Source organism: Salvelinus sp. IW2-2015, linkage group LG18 (genome assembly GCF_002910315.2).
Source record: "Salvelinus sp. IW2-2015 linkage group LG18, ASM291031v2, whole genome shotgun sequence".
Taxonomy (NCBI): Eukaryota; Metazoa; Chordata; class Actinopteri; order Salmoniformes; family Salmonidae; genus Salvelinus; species Salvelinus sp. IW2-2015.
In genome coordinates, this window is record NC_036858.1 from 5,370,098 (window position 1) to 5,389,314 (window position 19,217).

The following is a 19,217-nucleotide window of genomic DNA, read 5'->3' on the forward strand; positions in this document are numbered from 1 at the left end:
ATAACTATAACTATTTGATGTTGATTCATCTGGACCCCTAAAATCAAAACCCCCTTGAAAGGGCCCTTCTTGGGATGCACGTCTAAGTAACTCTATGGCAGCACCCACAGGGCCTGAAATTACCAGCCTCTACCGTTAGGACTTGCGGTGACGTAGTCCCCATTGAGTGACAGAACACTGAGCCCAATCACGTGCCAACCTGCCATATTTCTACTGCTTGCCCCACCACCACAAAAGCACTGAGCTACGCTGAACACCTGCATTGACTCATTACCAAGAAAACAAAAAGAGACCATGTAGTAGCCGCTTTATCAACTCAAATAATCATATTTTTTATACATTGTTTGCGAACTGCTATAGTAACGCATTAGCAAAAATCCAGCTCACACGTACGAAATGCTACAAAAAAACCACCAATTCATTCATAATACTGTGAATATATAGTTTCACAACATTACAGTATTGTTGCATTTGGTCTGGTTTTGTGCGAAAATTTAAACCAATATATAAAAACCCCAGTCGCACACCACCAACCGTTGAAACTGGTTTAGATTGACTCTACTGTGGACAGTGTTGGGGGATGGTAAACTGTTATCTTGACTCTTGGTCTGACAGTGTGGGGAATGCGTAATGTATCTGACTCCTTTGATTGACATGTGTCTGGGCATGGGTAAATGTAGTCTTGACTCCTGCCTTGACGTGCTGGTGGTACATGTAGTCATGTTACAGTGGATGGGGCGCTAATGTATGCGATGCTCCGAGTGCCCAAATCAACACAAATGGTAAAAAAGGTCTTAGCCATCAGATAGCCGCAGTTTAGGACAAAAAAAGGAAAGAAGAAAGAGGATAATAACGTCAAAATAAAGGTATGCAAGCAGTATGTCATTCTCTTATGCAACATCAATTTATGCAATATAATGAAAATAGGCCTCAGTACTTAAGACATATGTTTTACCTATGGTTGCGATGTCGGCTTGCCTAATTGCTATTACACAGTAGGGCAACCAATACTTTCCGTTTCTGTCATACCTCTTATCTTTACCCGTTTTCTCAACCTATGCCTTTACATAACCTCATCTTGTTACTTACTCTATAATTTTTCTTACCACAGTTCATTCATGATATCTAAGAGACCTGGTTTTGTGTGTTAGACCCTGCCACGCAAAACGTCATACAAGCCTAACTAGTCGTAACCATTTCTCAGCGTTATCCTTCGTGGTTCTTGTCACATTGCGAGTGTTGCGACAATCACTAATGAACTGTTTTTTGTCCATGGCTGTGCTAAGATCAGCCTACACTTGGATCTAGGTTCTGATGAGAACTTCGCATGTTCTACCCCTGAGACCTGCGCGAATTAAGGTTGTCAACGGCCACATTCCATATAAGGGAGCGCGCGAACGTGATGAAAACCAGACCCCACGAAGATCTTCGCCCAGGTATTGTGGGTATGTCGGAGGGTAGATTTTAGGCGATATGAAGGTCGCTGGCTCAAGGGCGATGCCGAGAATAGGCTCAAAGATTGTACGAGGGATAAGGTTGGTAGTCTCTCATATGTGCTATCTACAGCAGCTTTGATTGGACTGATCATGTCAACATCATACTTTCAAAATCTTAGCTAGCAGTCATCATCATGAATCAAGTTGACAATCTACTGGCAAATCCTTTTTAATCCTTGTCAWATGAAGGGAAATAAAGAAGAGAAATAACAGATAAAACGTATCGGTGCTCATCAGCCATTGGACATAAACATTACACAACAAGTTGGAAATCGCAAATTCAACAATGAGTGGTTTGGAAGGAATCAGTGGCCAACTGCAAGTATTGCAAAGCAGTCATTAGCCTGCTTTTCAGTGGAGTGGCTGTGGCTGTGTGGTCCCAAGTCTAAGATTAAGGGTCTCTTTTCCTAGTTAAARATGTAAATGCTGTCAAGGAAGCATGATTTGTGCCGCGCTCAAAACAACTGTTAACTCGGAACTGCAAAATCGGACTTTAGTGAGTGCAAGACTAACTGGGAATTCACAAACAATGAGCTACGACTGGGAAAATACGTTTTGAACTTTCATCCAACTCGAAATTGTAAAATCGGGAACTCGGTCCTCTTTCTAGAGCTATGACCTGAAGATCACTTACGTCATCATGAGTCAACCTTTTTTCCCCCCCGAATTCCCAGTTGTCTTGAATGCACCACAAATCCAGAGAATGTCAGACTTTGATGACCAGGTTTGATGACAAAATTTGCCCACGAAGGACCGCCACGCCACCTTACTGTTCAAGTGAGCACAGCACAACAGSGTGAGGCTGCATAAATGATGTAATATGCCAGGGAGATACAGTTGAAGTCAGAAGTTTACATACGCCTTAGCCAAATACATTTAAACTCAGTTTTTCACAAATCCTGACATTTAATCCTAGTCTCAATTCCCTGTCTTAGGTCATGTAGGATCACCACTTTATTTTAAGAATGTGAAGTTTCAGAATAATAGTCGAGAGAATGATTAATTTCAGCTTTTATTTCTTTCATCACATTCCCAGTGGGTCAGAAGTTTACATACACTCAATTAGTATTTGGTAGCGTTCCCATTAAATTGTTTAACTTGGGTCAAACGTGTCGGGTAGCCTTCCACAAGCTTCCCACAATAAGTTGGGTGAATTTTGGCCCATTCCTCCTGACAGAGATGGTGTAATGGAGTCAGGTTTGTAGGCCTCCTTGCTCGCACACGATTTTTCAGTTCTGCCCACAAATGTTCTATAGGTTTGAGGTCAGGGCTTTGTGATGGCCACTCCAATACCTTGACTTATTGGCTCCTTAAAAGCCATTTTTGCCACAACTTTGGAAGTTATCTTCCTTGGGTTCACTTGGTCCATTTGGAAGACCCACCGTTGTGTGACCAAAGGCTCGTTAACTCTTGACTGAGGTCTGTGAGATTGCTTGTATAAATATCCACATAATTTTTCCTTGTCGTGATGCTCATCGTATTTTGTTGGAAGTGCACCAAGCCCCTCCTGGCAGCGCAAAGCAACCCCAGCAACATGATGCTGGCCATCCCCCGTGTTTTTTCAGGCTTTGTGATGTCAATTCTTCCGGCTTGCAAGCCTTCACCTTTTTGCCTGCAAAGAAATATACAATAGGTCTTATGGTCAAACAGTTTCTAATTTTTAAGTTTCATCAGGACCAGAGACATTTTTCTCAAAAAAGTTGATTTTGTCCATCGGGCAGATTGCAGACTCGTAGTCCTGGCTTTTATTTGTTATGGAGGTCTTTGTGAGCAGTGGCCTTCTTCCTGCTAACCTGAAGCGTCCTTTCAGGTGTAATGTGTTCGATATTGGACTCGTTTTACTGTGGAAATAGATACTTGTACCTTTTTCCTCCAGCATCTTCACAGGGTCCTTTTTGTTGTTCTGGGATTGACTTTGCACTTTTGCACCAAAGTACTTAATCTCTAGGAACAGAACGCGTCTCCTTCTCTGAGCGAGTATGATGACTTTGTGGTCCCATGGTGTTATACTTTGCATACTTATTGCTTGTACAGATGAACGTGATACCTTCAGGCATTTGAAATTGCTTTGGACTGTGGCAGTCTTGTGGAGGTCTTTTGATTTTCCCATGATGTCAAGCAAATAGGCACTGAGTTTGAAAGGTTAGCCTTGAAATACATCCACAGCTACACCTCCAATTGAGTCAAATATGTCAATTAGCCTATCAGAAGCTTCTAAAGCATTGACATCATTTTCTGGAATTTTCCAAGCTGTTTAAAAGGCACAGTCAACTTAGTGTATGTAAATTCTGACCCACTGCAAAATTGTGTTACAGTTGAATTATAAGTGAAGTAATCTATCTGTAAACAATTGTTGGAAAAATTACTTGTGTCATGCAAACAGTAGATGTCCTAACCAACTTGCCAAAACTATAGTTTGTTAACAAGAAATTTGTGGAGTGGTTGAAAAACGAGTTTTAATGACTCCAACCTAAGTGTATGTAAACTTCCGACTTCAACTGTATGTATACTGTAGCTAAGAAAGTAATACTAATTGTTGTGTAGTATCTTACAGATAACTAGAGGCTAGAGCTGACCCCTGGCTGCGGTAGCTACTTGCTAGCGTAGCTTATTCATTCACCTCAGTTGAGAGGGGATGAAACATTAACTAACTTTACATGTCAGTTACAATACTGGCTCAGCTCTGCAAATAAACAGTTGTTTAGTTGTTTTCTTTTAAGTTAAACAGCAGTTACCTTGCCAGCTACATCAGTCAACTAAAGAGCAGCTAATCTCTGCTCTGCTTCCTTTTACAACTTTGTGATGAAAGAGCGCAACACATACACACTGAACTATGCTCATACACACTGAACTATGCTCATACACACTGAACTATGCTCAACTCTCCCGTGCTGGTCCAGCCAGAATGTCAGCCCACACACACCAGACAGCCTACCCGACCGCTTGGAGGCATCTGCATGGTTTTAAAGCATACTGTTACCAATTCTTGTCTCACATTCCAATGATAAAACTGGACGGGACACAAATGCAATTTCACACAACCCAACTGGCTGGGTCAAAATTACTCAGCGTGTGTTCTGTCCAATATTTATCCAGCGCTGGGTTACCAAATAACCCATATTGGGTTGTTTTTAACCCAGCATTTTGTTTGAGTGTAGCTACAAATCGCCATCAATTTGTTAAAACAAGTCATGAAAAAAAGATGCATGCCGCTAGGATGGTGCACATTCTAGATACATTTTGATTCAGTTGTTGATGGTACTGTTCTTCTTCATTCACAGCTTGTTGGCAGAATGGACATTTTTAGCAAACACGTATGAGTTTCGTTTTCCTTTCTGCTAAATGAAAAGCTTTGATATAACAGGAAGTGGGTAGTGTCTCTGAGKGTTATYATCTCAATACTGTAGCCTGTCTTCTCTGCCATTGACTGTAAAATGAGGTAAGAATTTTACWAAAATTATWACATATTTGAATGACATGCACATACATAATCTCTCTCTCTAATGTACTTAATATAACACAATAATRAGCAATGCTGTTGTGTTATGAGTGAGCAAGAGAGAGAGGAGTTATGGCGGACTGAACACTTTGCTGCAGAACGTCTCAAGATAAAAACGGAATATTCAATATTTATAAATTTCACTAAATATTAGCACTTCACTCCACATMCTCGTGTGCAATAACCTTCAATCTGGATAACACRAAACGAATTATAAGGCTAGAGAAATGTACCAACCAATATTACCAATACAATCAACACCCAAACATGTTTGAAAGTAAGCATGGTGAACCAATCCCCAGAAGAAAACGCAACTCCTCGATAGCTATTGTAAAATATACTGTGTCCATAAAATGTAYATAGGTTCAGATCTTTTGTGAAACAGCACAGTTCAAAAATATATGGCAAATAAAAATCAAACTGGAAGGTCTTCAGAGATAGATCGGAGGGCTTGAGGGTAGCTGAAGGAAAAACAAACAAAAAATAACTATTGTAAAATATATTGTGTCCGTAAAGTGTWTATAGTACGTATTAGCTGGAAGTAGAAACCTATGTGTTGTTGTCCATTATTTTACTCCAATTAGGGAAGGTTAGGGGAAAATAATAAAAAAAAAATTTTTTTTTTTTTAAAGATATACAGTACCAGTCAAACGATTGGACACACCTTGTCATTCCAGGGTTTTTCCTTATTTTTCCTATTTTCTACATCAAAACTATGAAATAACAAATATGKAATCATGTAGTAACCAAACAGTGTTAAACAAATATAAATTATATTTGAGACCCTTCAAAGTAGCCACCCTTTGCCTTGATGACAAATTTGCACACTCCGGCATTCGCTCAACCAGCATCATGAGGTAGTCACCTGGAATTAATTTAAATTAAGAGGTGTGCCTTGTTAAAAGTTAATTTGTGGAATTTYTTTACTTCTTAATGCGTTTGAGCCAATCAGTTATGTTGTGACAAGGTAGGGGTGGTATACAGAAGATAGCCCTATTTGGTAAAATACCAAGTCCATATAATGGCAAGAACAGCAAAAATAAGCAAAGAGAAACAACAGTYCATCATTACTTTAAGACATGAAGGTCAGTCAATCCAGAAAATGTCAAGAACTTTGAAAGTTTCTTCAAGTGCAGTCGAAAAACCATCAAGCGCTATGATGAAACTGTCTCTCGTGAGGACCGCCATGGGAATGGAAGACCCAGTGGTGCCTCTGCTGCAGAGGATAAGTTYACTAAAGTTACCAGCCTCAGAAATTACAGCCCAAATAAATGCTTCACAGAGTTCAAGTAACAGACACATCTAAATATCAACTGTTCAGAGTAGACTGTGTGAATCAGGCCTTCATAGTCGAATTGCTGCAAAGAAACCACTACTAAAGGACACCAATAAGAAGAAGAGACTTGCTTGGGAAAGAAACTCGAGCAATGGACATTAGACCGGTGGAAATTGGTCCTTTGGTCTGATGAGTCCAAATGTTTGAKTTTTGGTTCCAACCGCCGTGTCTTTGTGAGACGCAGAGTAGGTGAACGGATGATCTCTGCATGTGTGGTTCCCACTGTGAAACATGGAGGAGGAGGTGTGATGTGTGGGGGTGCTTTGCTGGTGACACAGTCAGTGATTACACTTAGAATTCAAGGCACACTTAACCAGCATGGCTACCACAGCATTCTGCAGCGATACGCCATCCCATTTGGTTTGCTCTTAGTGGGACTATCATTTGTTTTTCAACCGGACATGACCCAACACACCTCCAGGCTGCGTAAGGCCTATTTGACCAAAAAAGGAGATGATGGAGTGCTGCATCAGATACCTGGCCTCCACAATCCCCCGATCTCAACCCAATTGAGATGGTTTGGGATGAGTTGGACTGCAAACTGAAGGAAAAGCAACCAACATGTGCTCAGCATATGTGGGAACTCCTTCAAGACTGTTGGAAAGCATTCCAGGTGAAGCTGGTTGAGAGAATGCCAAGAGTGTGCAAAGCTGTCATCAAGGCAAAGGGTGGCTACTTTGAACAATCAAAATTGTCAAACACTTTTCTGGCTATTACATGATTCCAAGTGTGTTATTTCATAGTTTTGATGTCTTCACTAATATTCTACAATGTAGAAAATAGTAAAAATAAAGAAAAGCCCTTGAATGAGTAGGTGTGCCCAACTTTTGACTGGTCTGTATATCACAGTGTATTCGGAAAGTATTCAGACCCTTGACTTGTTCCAATTTTGTTACGTTCAGTGGTGGAAAAAGTACCCAATTGTCAGACCTGAGTAAAAGTAAAGATTCTTTTCAAGTAAAAGTGAAAGTCACCCAGTAAAATACAACTTGAGTAAAACTCAGACATAATTTAAAACGAAGCATGTGTTCAGTGAGTCTGCAGTTCAGAGGCAGTAGGGATGACCAGGGATGTTCTTGATAAGTGTGTGAATTAGACCCTTTTCCTGTCCTGATAAGCATTCAAAATGTAACTAGTACTTTTGGGGTCAGGAATGTATGTAGTAAAAAGTACATCATTTTCTAAAGGAATGTGGTGAAGTAAAAGTAAAAGTTGTCAAAAAATATTAATAGAAAGTAAAGTACAGATACCCCAAAAAACTACTTAAGTAGTACTTTCAAAGTATTTTTACTTTACGCCACTGGTTACGTTACAGCCTTATTCTAAAATGGATTAAATGTTTTTCCTCCCTCATCAATCAGAAACAATACCCCATATTGACAAAGCAAAAACAGGTTTTTAGAAATGTTTTCTGATTTATAAAACTTATGGTCTCTCCAGAGATGTTGCATCAGGTTCAAGTCCGGCCTCTTGCTGGCCACTCAAGGACATTCAGAGACTTGTCCCGAAGCCACTCCTCTGTTGTCTTGGCTGTTTGCTTAGGGTTGTTGTTCTGTTGGAAGGTGAACCTTCGCCTTAGTCTGAGGTCCTGAGCGCCTCGGAGAAGGTATTCATCAAGGATCTCTCTGTACTTTTCTCTGTTCATCTTTCCCTCCATCCTTACTAGTCTCCCAGTCCCTGCAGCAGAAAAACATCCACACAGCATGATGCTGCCACCACCATCTTTCACCATAGGCATGATGCCAGGTTTCCTCCAGACGTGACGCTTGGCATTCAGACTAAAAAGTTCCATCTTGGTTTCATCAGACCGGAGAATCTTGTTTCTCATTGTCTGAGAGCCCTTTAGGTTCCTTTTGGCAAACTAAAAGCGGGCTGTCATGTGCGTTTTACTGAGGAGTGGCCTCCGTCTGGCCACTCTACCATAAAAGCCTGATTGGTGGAGTACTGCAGAGATGGTTGTACTTCTGGAAGGTTTCTGCCATCTTCACAGAGGAACTCGGGAGCTCTGTCAGAGTGACCATCGAGTTCTTGGTCACCTCCCTGACCAAGGTCCTTCTCCTCCGATTGCTCAGTCTCATAGCAAAGGGTCTGATACTTTGTAAATAATGTCCTTTTTTTTTAAACCGAATGCACTGTATATGTTTTATATATTACAAAATATATATGCAAGATTACATTGATGGAAGCTACAATCAATCTGCATATTTAAAGCTGATTCCACCCTAAAAGAAACACAAAAGAACAATGCTGTTGTGATGATTATTAGGATGGTTTTGTTGATGAGGATGGTTTTGGCTGATAACACGACAACAATGATGGGCTAATAAAAATGTTATAATACCAAATACTAATGGTCATTTTCTTTTTTTCCTCATAGCGCTTCTGTCACAACAGATATGGAAGTGAAGCTGAAAGCACTTGAGTGTCACTTACATGGGGAATAGAAAAGGCTGACATCAAGGACCGGGACGCCTCCCTGAAAGACTTCTGGATCGCATCATGAAGTTCAGCACTTCGAACCATGCCACATATTTCAACTTACTAGCCTTTCTGAGCCACCTGAAGGAAAACAATGTTAGTGCTCTTGAGTATCTCCACAAGGCTGAGAGTGCATTGAAGAATAGACAGGATGATACAGAGTTACTGGTAACCTATGCTAACTTTGCATGGGTTCACTATCACTCAGGGAACATGTTGATGTGGATGCCTACATTGGAAAGCTGGAAAACATCAATAAGGGTTTTACGATGCTATTCAGGCAGTTTACCTTCAATACATGGTGAGAAGGCTTGGATTTTCTAAGGCTTGGGGGGCTATTTACAAGGGGCAAAGGAGAGCTTTCAGAAAGCTCTTAAGGGAGAACCAACAATGCATCCTTCAACGTGGGCTATGCCATGGTCCTGTACAGGTTGGAGGGTTAGCCATGGATGGAACAGAGAGGTTGGCGCATACTGAGGTGCACTCAGCTAAGGAAAGCCTTATCCTTAGAGCCCGTAACACTGAAGTCATGGTCCTGCTAGCCCTGCGCAGCTTCAACACCAAAGTAGACATGAATCCATGAAACTCATCAAAGAGGCCCTCAGACTGTCTCCTGACGTGCCTCACGTCACATTACTTGGCCGAGTATTTCAGACACGCGGCATCAATGAGACTCTGGAGGTTTTGGAGAAAGCTGTCGAACTGTCTGTAAACTCCCCTTCATGAATTACCAAATCGGCCGGTGTCACAACACCAGTTTCAACCAGATGTCTGAGCAGAAGAGGAAAGGGAGCTGGGTCATGCACGCCAGATAAAAGAGACAAGAGCTCTGCATCCATTACTTCTCCAGAGCTGTGGAACTGAAGCCATCCAACGTCCAATTCAGGTTAACCTGGCTCAGGCTTACGGAGGAAACTCCCAGCTGGAGGAGCGATGAAGATCTTCACCAACCTGCTGAAAGATGAGTCCCTTAGTGACTCAAGACAAGCAGCAATCTACACGCTTCGAAAGTTTCTGTACTACAGTAAGAAAAGACGTGGATGGTGCTGGTACCCAGTTCAAAAGGCCTACCAGATTCCGATTGAGAGTTGGCACAGGATAAGGCCGGGAAGATACTGATGCAGATAGCAGAGTGGTCTCAGGCTAACAAGAAAGACAGCTGGTGATGCCTCTGCGATTTTGGAATTCCTCGCAATTGAAGACAAAAAAGGCAGGAAGGCTGAAGATCATTCGAGTCGAGGTGCACTCCAGATCACAGATTATACCTTACAGATGCCCTAGGCAAAGGAATGAAACTGAAATGACTAGGGGAGACGTGTTTGGTTGTCACATCGTGCAATTGCTCCCAATGAAATGGCGCTGTGTAATAATTGAAGGTTAAATGTAGAATTTGAAAGAATCATCCACCTGGTCAATTTATATCAACATGACAAAACATTGTGTGAGAGGAATTTGTGTTTTCATAGTGAAAGCTAAAAAATGTATGACATTTCTTTGTAATTGTTGATTATCGGAGTATCATGAACAATGATGTTCGTTGAAAAAGAGGAAAGGGAGAGATATTTAAATTCCTAGTCAAGCCATGTGTAACTAACATCTTAATATAGCTTGGGGGTGGTGTAGTTGGGATGGTTGTCACATGGAATATTGGGTTGGTTGTCACTTTCAAATTGCCCACCCTGGTATACAATAATGCAGCTATTTTGTTCTTGTGATATAAAGAGCTCCCTTCATTGCTTTTCTCTCAAACACACATTATTTCTGTCACACACCCACACACGCATGTGCAAGCACGCACAAATCACTGAAAATGTCACATGTTATTCTCACGGCATAAAATGCTGAATTTTGATATAAATATTGTCGATCAAATAAGGAATAAGCTACTAGCAAATATTGTGACAACCACCCATACTGTGTGACATCCAAACCCACAATGGGACTGGTTGTCAAAGTGACAGAGTGTTATTGATGCTTAACTCCTGTTGGGATAAGATAAGAATATAAAAAAATGGTCCCCATTTCAACCCTTGGACCTTGGTCTTTCTCCTAACATCGAAAAAGAGTCTTGTAAGGTATACTGGTGCTGAGAAATACACATACTGTTACACAACACATGGCTTATTGGAGTACTGCTACATGCATTTTAATGGTTTTAATCAAAAGTTGTAACAGTATCTTCAAGTTGCGTGCATTTTTCTTATGTTCGATTTTTTTGTGTAAAAATTGCAACAATTTTTTTTGAATTAGAATGTATTACTTTAGGAAAACATGTTTTTATGTTTTGATGTGTCTCCTTTCAGGTAGTTGATTAGAATATCTTCACCGACCGTTCATCTGTTGTTGCTCTTGTAACTGGCATTAACATTGTGAAAGAGATAATAAAAACATACTGCCAAAAACGTGATGATTTTGAGCTTGTTGACTTGCTTCTTTCTACTTTGCTCCAAAAACAAACCTGATGGCCAAATATTAAATTCTTCTTATTGTTCCTCTAAGTATTTCCATGCTGGCACTTTGACAAACGTTTGGGGGAGTCGTTGGAAGTTGACAGTGAGTTGACCTTCCAGTTAGTCGAAAGGGTAAACTAAGACAATAATATGTTGATGTTGTTCACATTTAAAGATACATTCCTTAACTAAATAAAACATATTTCATTACAGATATTAACAAGTGTGGTGATTGGATAGGCTATGTAGGCCTAATGCAATTTCCCTGGGAATTCTTCAAGACATGAATAAATAAAGTTTGCTTCAGATTAAAAAGTCAAAGTGAGAGATCATGAATCAGTCTCTTAACGTTGTATATCTTAAGTAGAATGCTGCTGTGTTTCTTGCTCTATTTTGACTGAGCATTTGCCACGGATGGAGCCAAACTATAAGCACACTAATGTTTTTACAACATCTCAATAGCTTTGCCTTCTACACTCCAAAACAATACTGGGTTGTTGGTAGACCCAACTGCTGGTTTGCAGGCGATGGGTCACTTAGTTGGGTTGTTCTCTTTAAAAACTGTTGGTTATTGATGCTGGGTGCTGGGTTGTCGGTGATGGGTTATTGAGATCAGAACACTGGAGGGTAGTTTAGTAGGGGTGTGGCTTTCAGAATAGTTATTTTTAGCCCCAATGAGAGTAAATGTCATTCTATTCATCTGTTCTGTTGTATAGTTTCAAATGTTACGTCGAACATTGATCATGTTGTAGTTTCAATGACGCTTACGAAGAGTACGAGTTCCCTAAAAGTTCCTTACCTCAAATCAAATCAAATCAAATTTTATTAGTCACATACCACATGGTTAGCAGATGTTAATGCGAGTGTAGCGAAATGCTTGTGCTTCTAGTTCCGACAATGCAGTAATAACCAACAAGTAATCTAACCTAACAATTCCACAACTACTACCTTATACACACACACAAGTGTAAAGGGTAAAGAATATGTACATAAAGATATATGAATGAGTGGTGGTACAGTAACGGCATGGCAAGATGCAGTAGATGGTATAGAGTACGGTATATACATATGAGATGAGTACTGTAGGGTATGTAAACATAAAGTGGCATAGTTTAAAGTGGCTAGTGGTACGTATTACATAAAGATGGCAAGATGCAAGTAGATGATATAGAGTACAGTTATATCCATATGAGATGGGTAATGTAGGGTATGTAAACATTATATTAAGTGGCATTGTTTAAAGTGGCTAGTGGTACATTTTTACTAATTTCCATCAATTCCCATTTTTAAAGTGGCTGGAGTTGATCAGTATGTTGGCGCAGCGGCCGCTAAATGTTAGTGGTGGCTGTTTAACAGTCTGATGGCCTTGAGATAGAAGCTGTTTTTCAGTCTCTCGGTCCCTGCTTTGATGCACCTGTACTGACCTCGCCTTCTGGATGATAGCGGGTGAACAGGCAGTGGCTTGGGTGGTTGTTGTCCTTGATGATCTTTATGGCCTTCCTGTGACATCGGGTGGTGTAGGTGTCCTGGAGGGCAGGTAGTTTGCCCCCGGGAATGCGTTCTGCAGACCTCACTACCCTCTGGAGAGCCCTTACGGTTGTGGGCGGAGCAGTTGCCGTACCAGGCGGTGATACGATAAAAAAACCTGGCAGTGTGTCTGGGGGTCCTCCCCGAATTTGTCGAGCATCTAAAGGTAATTTAAAGAGTTTAACAATGCAATGCCGTCTCCATTTAGAACAAAAAGTAAGCAAAAATACCCACAGTCATCAAGCTAGGTAAGAGATAATTATTCAAAATGCTTACGTGATTAATAAGACTGAACTAGATCAAAGGTAATTCAATAATAAGTATTGTGTTGCACCTTTGACCAAGAGCCTAACAAATGAACGACTCTTGAAAAAATACAAAGACTTTTGATTGTCTTTATTAAGACTCTATATCAAATTTCTCCCAGACCGACCAGCACGCCCAACCCCCACCAGTTTAGTCAATAACTCAACTCCCTCGCAACACAATTTCCTTCCCAGTTCACAACTTTCATTTTTTAAATTGGAAACAAAAAACATAATTAAAAAAAACACACACCTCAAATATACAGTACATTAACACACAGGAACAGCAAATCCGCCATAAAATGTATCTCACAGGACTAATAGTACTGTAGAGCTCTTTTTTTACGCGCACACAATATAGCTGGGTCACCACGTCCTGTCCCTAGGGACTCAGCTTTAGGATCTTAGGGAAACATTCATTATTGACTTTGGGTGTGTTAGGCCAAGGCCAGAGTGACAACCCACAGGATGGAAGACCCCAAGGGCCAGGACTGAGCAGCCCAGCAGCTTGGGATTGCCTAAATAAGTATCTTCCCTAACATGGGCATGTTTTCAATACAGACTCCTTTAGTTGTACTGTATTCCATAAAAGGCATCCAGGCCTTATGAAAGTTGCCCAGTATACATAACTTGACATTACTGCAATCCATTGTGACAACCTTCTAATTAATGGGAATGCATTTCTTAGCCACTATACAGTGCATTCGGAAACTATTCAGCCCCCTTCCGTTTTTCCACATTTTGTTACTTTACAGCCTTATTTTAAATTGATTAAATAAAAAATGTTCCTCATCATTCTACACAATACCCCACAATGACAAAGCGAAAAATAGTTTTTAGACAGAAAACAGAAATATCTTATTTACAAACACTACCGGTCAAAAGGTTTAGAACACCTACTCATTTTTTTAACCTTTATTTAACTAGGCAAGTCAGTTAAGAAACAAATCCTTATTTTCAGTGATGGCCTAGAAACAGTTGGTTAACTGCCTTGTTCAGGGGCAGAACAACAGATTTTACCTTGTCAGCTCAGGGATTTGATCTTGCAACCTTTCGGTTACTAGTCCAACGCTCTAACCACTAGGCTACCTGCCGCCTCATTCAAGATGTTTTCTTTATTTGTAATATTTTCTACATTGTAAAATAATAGTGAAGACATCAAAACTATGAAATAACACATATGGAATCATGTAGTAACCAAAAAAGTGTTAAACAAATCAAAATATATTTTATAGTTGAGATTCTTCAAATAGCCACCCTTTGCTTTGATGAGAGCTTTGCACACTCTTGACATTGAACATTGACACCAAGATTGAACTCTTTTGCCTGAATGCCAAGCGTCACGTCTGGAGGAAACCTGACATCATCCCTACGGTGAAGCATGGTGATGGCAGCATCATGATGCTGTGTGGATGTTTTTCAGCGGCAGGGACTGGGAGACTAGTCAGGATCGAGGGAAAGATGAACGGAGCAAAGTACAGAGAGATCCTTGATGAAAACCTACTCCAGAGCGCTCAGGATCTCAGACAGGGGCAAAGTTTCACCATCCAACAGCACCACGACCATAAGCACACAGCCAAGACAAAGCAGGAGTGGCTTCGGGACAAGTCTCTGAATGTGTTTGAGTGGCCCAGACAGAGCCTGGCCTGACACCCTAGACCCACTTCAATTTGCTTACCGCCACAATAGATCCACAGATGATGCAATCGCAATGCACACTGACCTATCCCATCTGGACATGAGGAATACCTATGTAAGAATGCTGTTCATTGACTATAGCTCAGCATTCAACACCATAGTACCCTCCAAGCTCATCAATAAGCTTGAGGCCCTGGGTCTGAACCCCGCCCTGTGCAACTGGGTCCTGGACTTCCTGATGGGCCGCCCCCAGGTGGTGAAGGTAGCAAAAAACACCTCCACTTCGCTGATACTCAACACTGGGGTCCCACAAGGATGCGTGCTCAGCCCCCTACTGTACTCCCTCCAACTCAATCATTAAGTTTGCAGACAACACAACAGTAGTAGGCCTGATTACCCACAATGGCGAGACAGCCTACAGGGAGGAGGTGAGGGCCCTGGGAGTGTGGTGCCAGGAAAATAACCTCTCACCCAACATCAACAAAACAAAAGAGTAGATTGTGGACATCAGGAGACAGCAGAGGGAGCAACCCTGTGTCCACATCGATGGGACGGCAGTGGAGAAGGTGGAAAGCTTCAAATTCAGCGTACATATCACTGACAAACTGAAATGGTCCACCCACACAGATAGTGTGGTGAAGAAGGCACAACAGCGCCTCTTCAACCTCAGGAGGCTAAAGAAATTTGGCTTGGCACCTAAAACCCTCACAAACTTTTACAGATGCACAATTGAGAGCATCTTGTCGGGCTGTATCATCGTCTGGTACGGGAACTGCACTGCCCGCAACCGCAGGGCTCTCCAGAGGGTGGTGCGGTCTGCCCAATGCATCACCGCGGGAAAAATACCTGCCCTCCAGGACACCTACAGCACCCGATGTCACAGGAAGGCCAAAAAGATCATCAAGGACAACAACCACCTGAGCCACTGCCTGTTCACTCTGCTATCATCCAGAAGGCGAGGTCAGTACATATGCATCAAAGCAGGGACCGAGAGACTGAAAAAAAGCTTCTATCTCAAGGCCATCAGACTGTTAAGGATCTGACAGACGGGGTTAAAACTGTAGAAACTAGTTCCTACATTTGAATATAAAAATTGGTTTTATCAAACAAAACCATACTACATTTTATCTCTGGGACCCCCGGGATGATAAATCAGAGCAAGATTACTGAATGTAAGTGCATTATTTACCATTTACCTTCAGAGGTGAATGTATCAAACCAGTTGCCGTGATAAATGTTTTTTGTTGTTGTGCACTCTCCTCAAACAATATCATGGTATTTTTTCACTGTAATAGCTACTGTAAATTGGACAGTGCAGTTAGATTAACAGGAAGTTAAGCTTTCTGCACATTTAAGACATGCATATGTCCTGGAAAGTTGGCTGTTACTTACAACGTCATTCTTGTCACATTAGCAACAACCATCCGTCACTATCACATTAGAGGCTGCTTTAGATTTACTTTAGATTTGTGTGTATTGTTGTGAAATTGTTAGATATTACTGTTAGATATTACTGCACTGTTAGAACTAGAAACACAAGCGTTTCGCTATACCCGCAATAACATCTGCTAAACACGTGTGAGAAATACAATTTGATTTGGTTTGATTTGACTTAAACTCGGTCTAACATCTCTGGAGAGATCTGAAAATAGCTGAGCAGCGACGCTCCTCATGTAACCTGACAGAGCTTCAGAGGATCTGCAGAGAAGAATGGGAGAAATTCCCATACCCAAGAAGACTCGAGGCTGTAATCACTGCCAAAGGTGCTTTAACAAAGTACTGAGTAAAGGGTCTGAATACTTATGTAAATGTAATATTTCCAGAGGGGTGGGGGGTTTATAATTTTGCAAAAATTTCTAAAAACCTGTTTTTGCTTTGTCATTATGGGGTATTGTGTGTAGATTGATGGGGGGGGAAACTATTGAATTCATTTTAGAATAAGGCTGTAATGTAACAAAATGTGGAAAAATGGAAGGGGTCTGAATACTTTCCGAATGCACTGTAAATGCCTCCAGTATCAATATTTCCAAGCAAACAAAAACAGGGAGAAAAGAGAATATGTAGACATGCTCAGATAAAAGAACATACTCTTTGCCAGAATTCATTCAGCCTTCACGAGACCATAACATATGCAAATATGTCCCCTTTTGTGTTTTCCACCTCCAGCAGAGGTATTGCATTTCTGAATGCGTGATATTCAGTTTCACTTGCATATAGGATGTTCTATGGATGGCCTTAAACTGCAGTAATTTATGTCTGAGATTATATGAACATGACTGAGCATTACATCAAATCTGTATCCATTCATCATCAACAGCTTCTACCAGGTCTTCCTCACATTTTTGTTTTACATGTTAAGTGTTATTCGGGAAAAGCCTCTATCAACCATTGATACAGTTTGGAAATCAACTTTGGAGGTTTGTCAGACTGCCTTAAAATAGCATCAGGCTTGTCCAGTGTTTGCTACACAGAGTGAATAAAGTGAAGTATCTGCTGGTCTTCCCTGGCTGCCTGACCCTGCTGAGACCCCTGTCACCATCTGATCCTCCCAAAATGGGGCATGACAAATAATTACCTGGCAGTACATTTATACATTATATTATCCAAGGATAGAATCAATGGTTCAATAATTGAAATGACCATTATTCCCAGATCCCAGACTGTAGCTTTAAGATTAAACTGCTGTCCTGTAACTACTGTAGGTCTAGACATCAATCGTAGATGGAACATTGTATCATTCACTTGTATTGTTAATATATTGCAAAATTCACCTGAGCTCAGTAGACTGATCTTCCCTGGCTGTCTGACCCTGCTGTCACCATCGAATCGTGCTAAGACATGATGAGCATAGTGTTGTGTAATGACTGCACTAGAGGGCTGCATTCCTGCGGCGAGCCTGCGGGACCTGCAGGTCCTGACAGAGATCATTGTGATGCAGTGGGCGGGAGCTGGCAATCAGACAGACAACTTTGGGAGGAAAATAGTTATGTTGTCCCACAGATTATTTGGAAACGGTCCTCTTTCTGCTTTGTATGCGTTAGCCTACCTATTGTATTAAAAGCACATATTTTTTGCTGCATCAAATTCAGTAGCCTACTACTCCTAGCTGGGCATGAGAGTTCAAGTGCCCTAGTAAGTGTGGTCTCATTGATATAGAGTAGTCTGCCTAAATGGGCGGAGAACAATGTAGCAGTTAACTTGAACATGAAATTAATTTAAATATGTTTCGACTGTAGTTTATTACAGTGTCTGTAAATAAATATTGATCATGGAAAGTGGAGGGCGCTCAACCAAGTGCAATGGTTTTTTAAAATCATAACTTAAAAGGAAAAGGCACAAAGCGCACATCGGTTAGGCTACTATGGTGAGCAATCGTTGCGCCTTTTCAGTTTCAATAAGTATTGATTACTCATTTATTTGTCTCTGCCTGCAAATCGTCCTCCTAAAAGGTAGGCTATATCCTATAGGACTGTGAAAAACGTAGCAAGTGTTGCTGTCATCATTCTTGCTGCTTCCAGTTCAGTAGCCATAAAGCGTGAACAGGTGCACGTGTGGTCTCTATTAAATAGAGTAGGCTATAGCCTATGCATGTGCGCAGAAGCACGGGGCAGTTATCTTTCCAAGGAAATGTACTGCCTAAATAGGCCTATGATTAGGCTATAGTTTACTACATTGCCTAGAAATAGGCCTAAATATTGGTCACCCATTATTTCTCTGTCTGAAAATCGTCCCTCTGGTAAAGGGTATAGCTCAAGAGAAAGTGCAAGTCTTTCTCTACAAAATGCATGCTGTGTGTTCAAAATACATTTGACATGATATTGATTCCATACAGTTCTTGCAGTAGCGGGCGGGGAGTCAGTCTGACAGAAATCCAGCAGGTACACGCTGGAGGGGGATGAAGAAATCGGTCCTGCGCAGACTTTTACAATGCACCATGAGAGTGAAGCCTGTAACATTAGAGCTGTTTATTTTTTTATTTTTTTATTTAACCTTTATTTAACCAGAGAGGCCAGTTGAGAACAAGTTCTCATTTACAACTGTGACCTGGCCAAGATAAAGCAAAGCAGTGCGACACAAACAACAACACAGAGTTACACATGGAATAAACAAACATACAGTCAATAACACAATAGAAAAGTCTATATACAGTGTGTGCAAATGAGGTCAAATTAGGGAGTTAAGGCAATTAATAGGCAGAAGTGGCGAAATAATTACAATTTAGCAATTAAACACTGGAGTGATAGATGTGCAGAAGATGAATGTTCAAGTAGAGATACTAGGGTGCAAAAGAGCAGAAAATAAAAAAATAAAAATATGGGGATGAGGTAGTTGGATGGGCTATTTACAGATGGGCTATGTACAGGTGCAATGATCTGTAAGCTGCTCTGATAGCTGATGCTTGAAGTTAGTGAGGGAGATATGAGTCTCCAGCTTCAGTGATTGTTGCAATTCGTTCCAGTCATCACAACCCAACTGGCTGGGTCAAAA

General features: G+C 41.0%; 1 pseudogene; it reads left to right on the forward strand.

Moving 5' to 3' along the window:
• LOC111977565 (interferon-induced protein with tetratricopeptide repeats 5-like) overlaps nt 1-9,928 on the forward strand; it is an 11,258-nt pseudogene extending 1,330 nt beyond the window's left edge.
• The last annotated feature ends 9,289 nt before the right edge of the window (nt 9,929-19,217 follow it).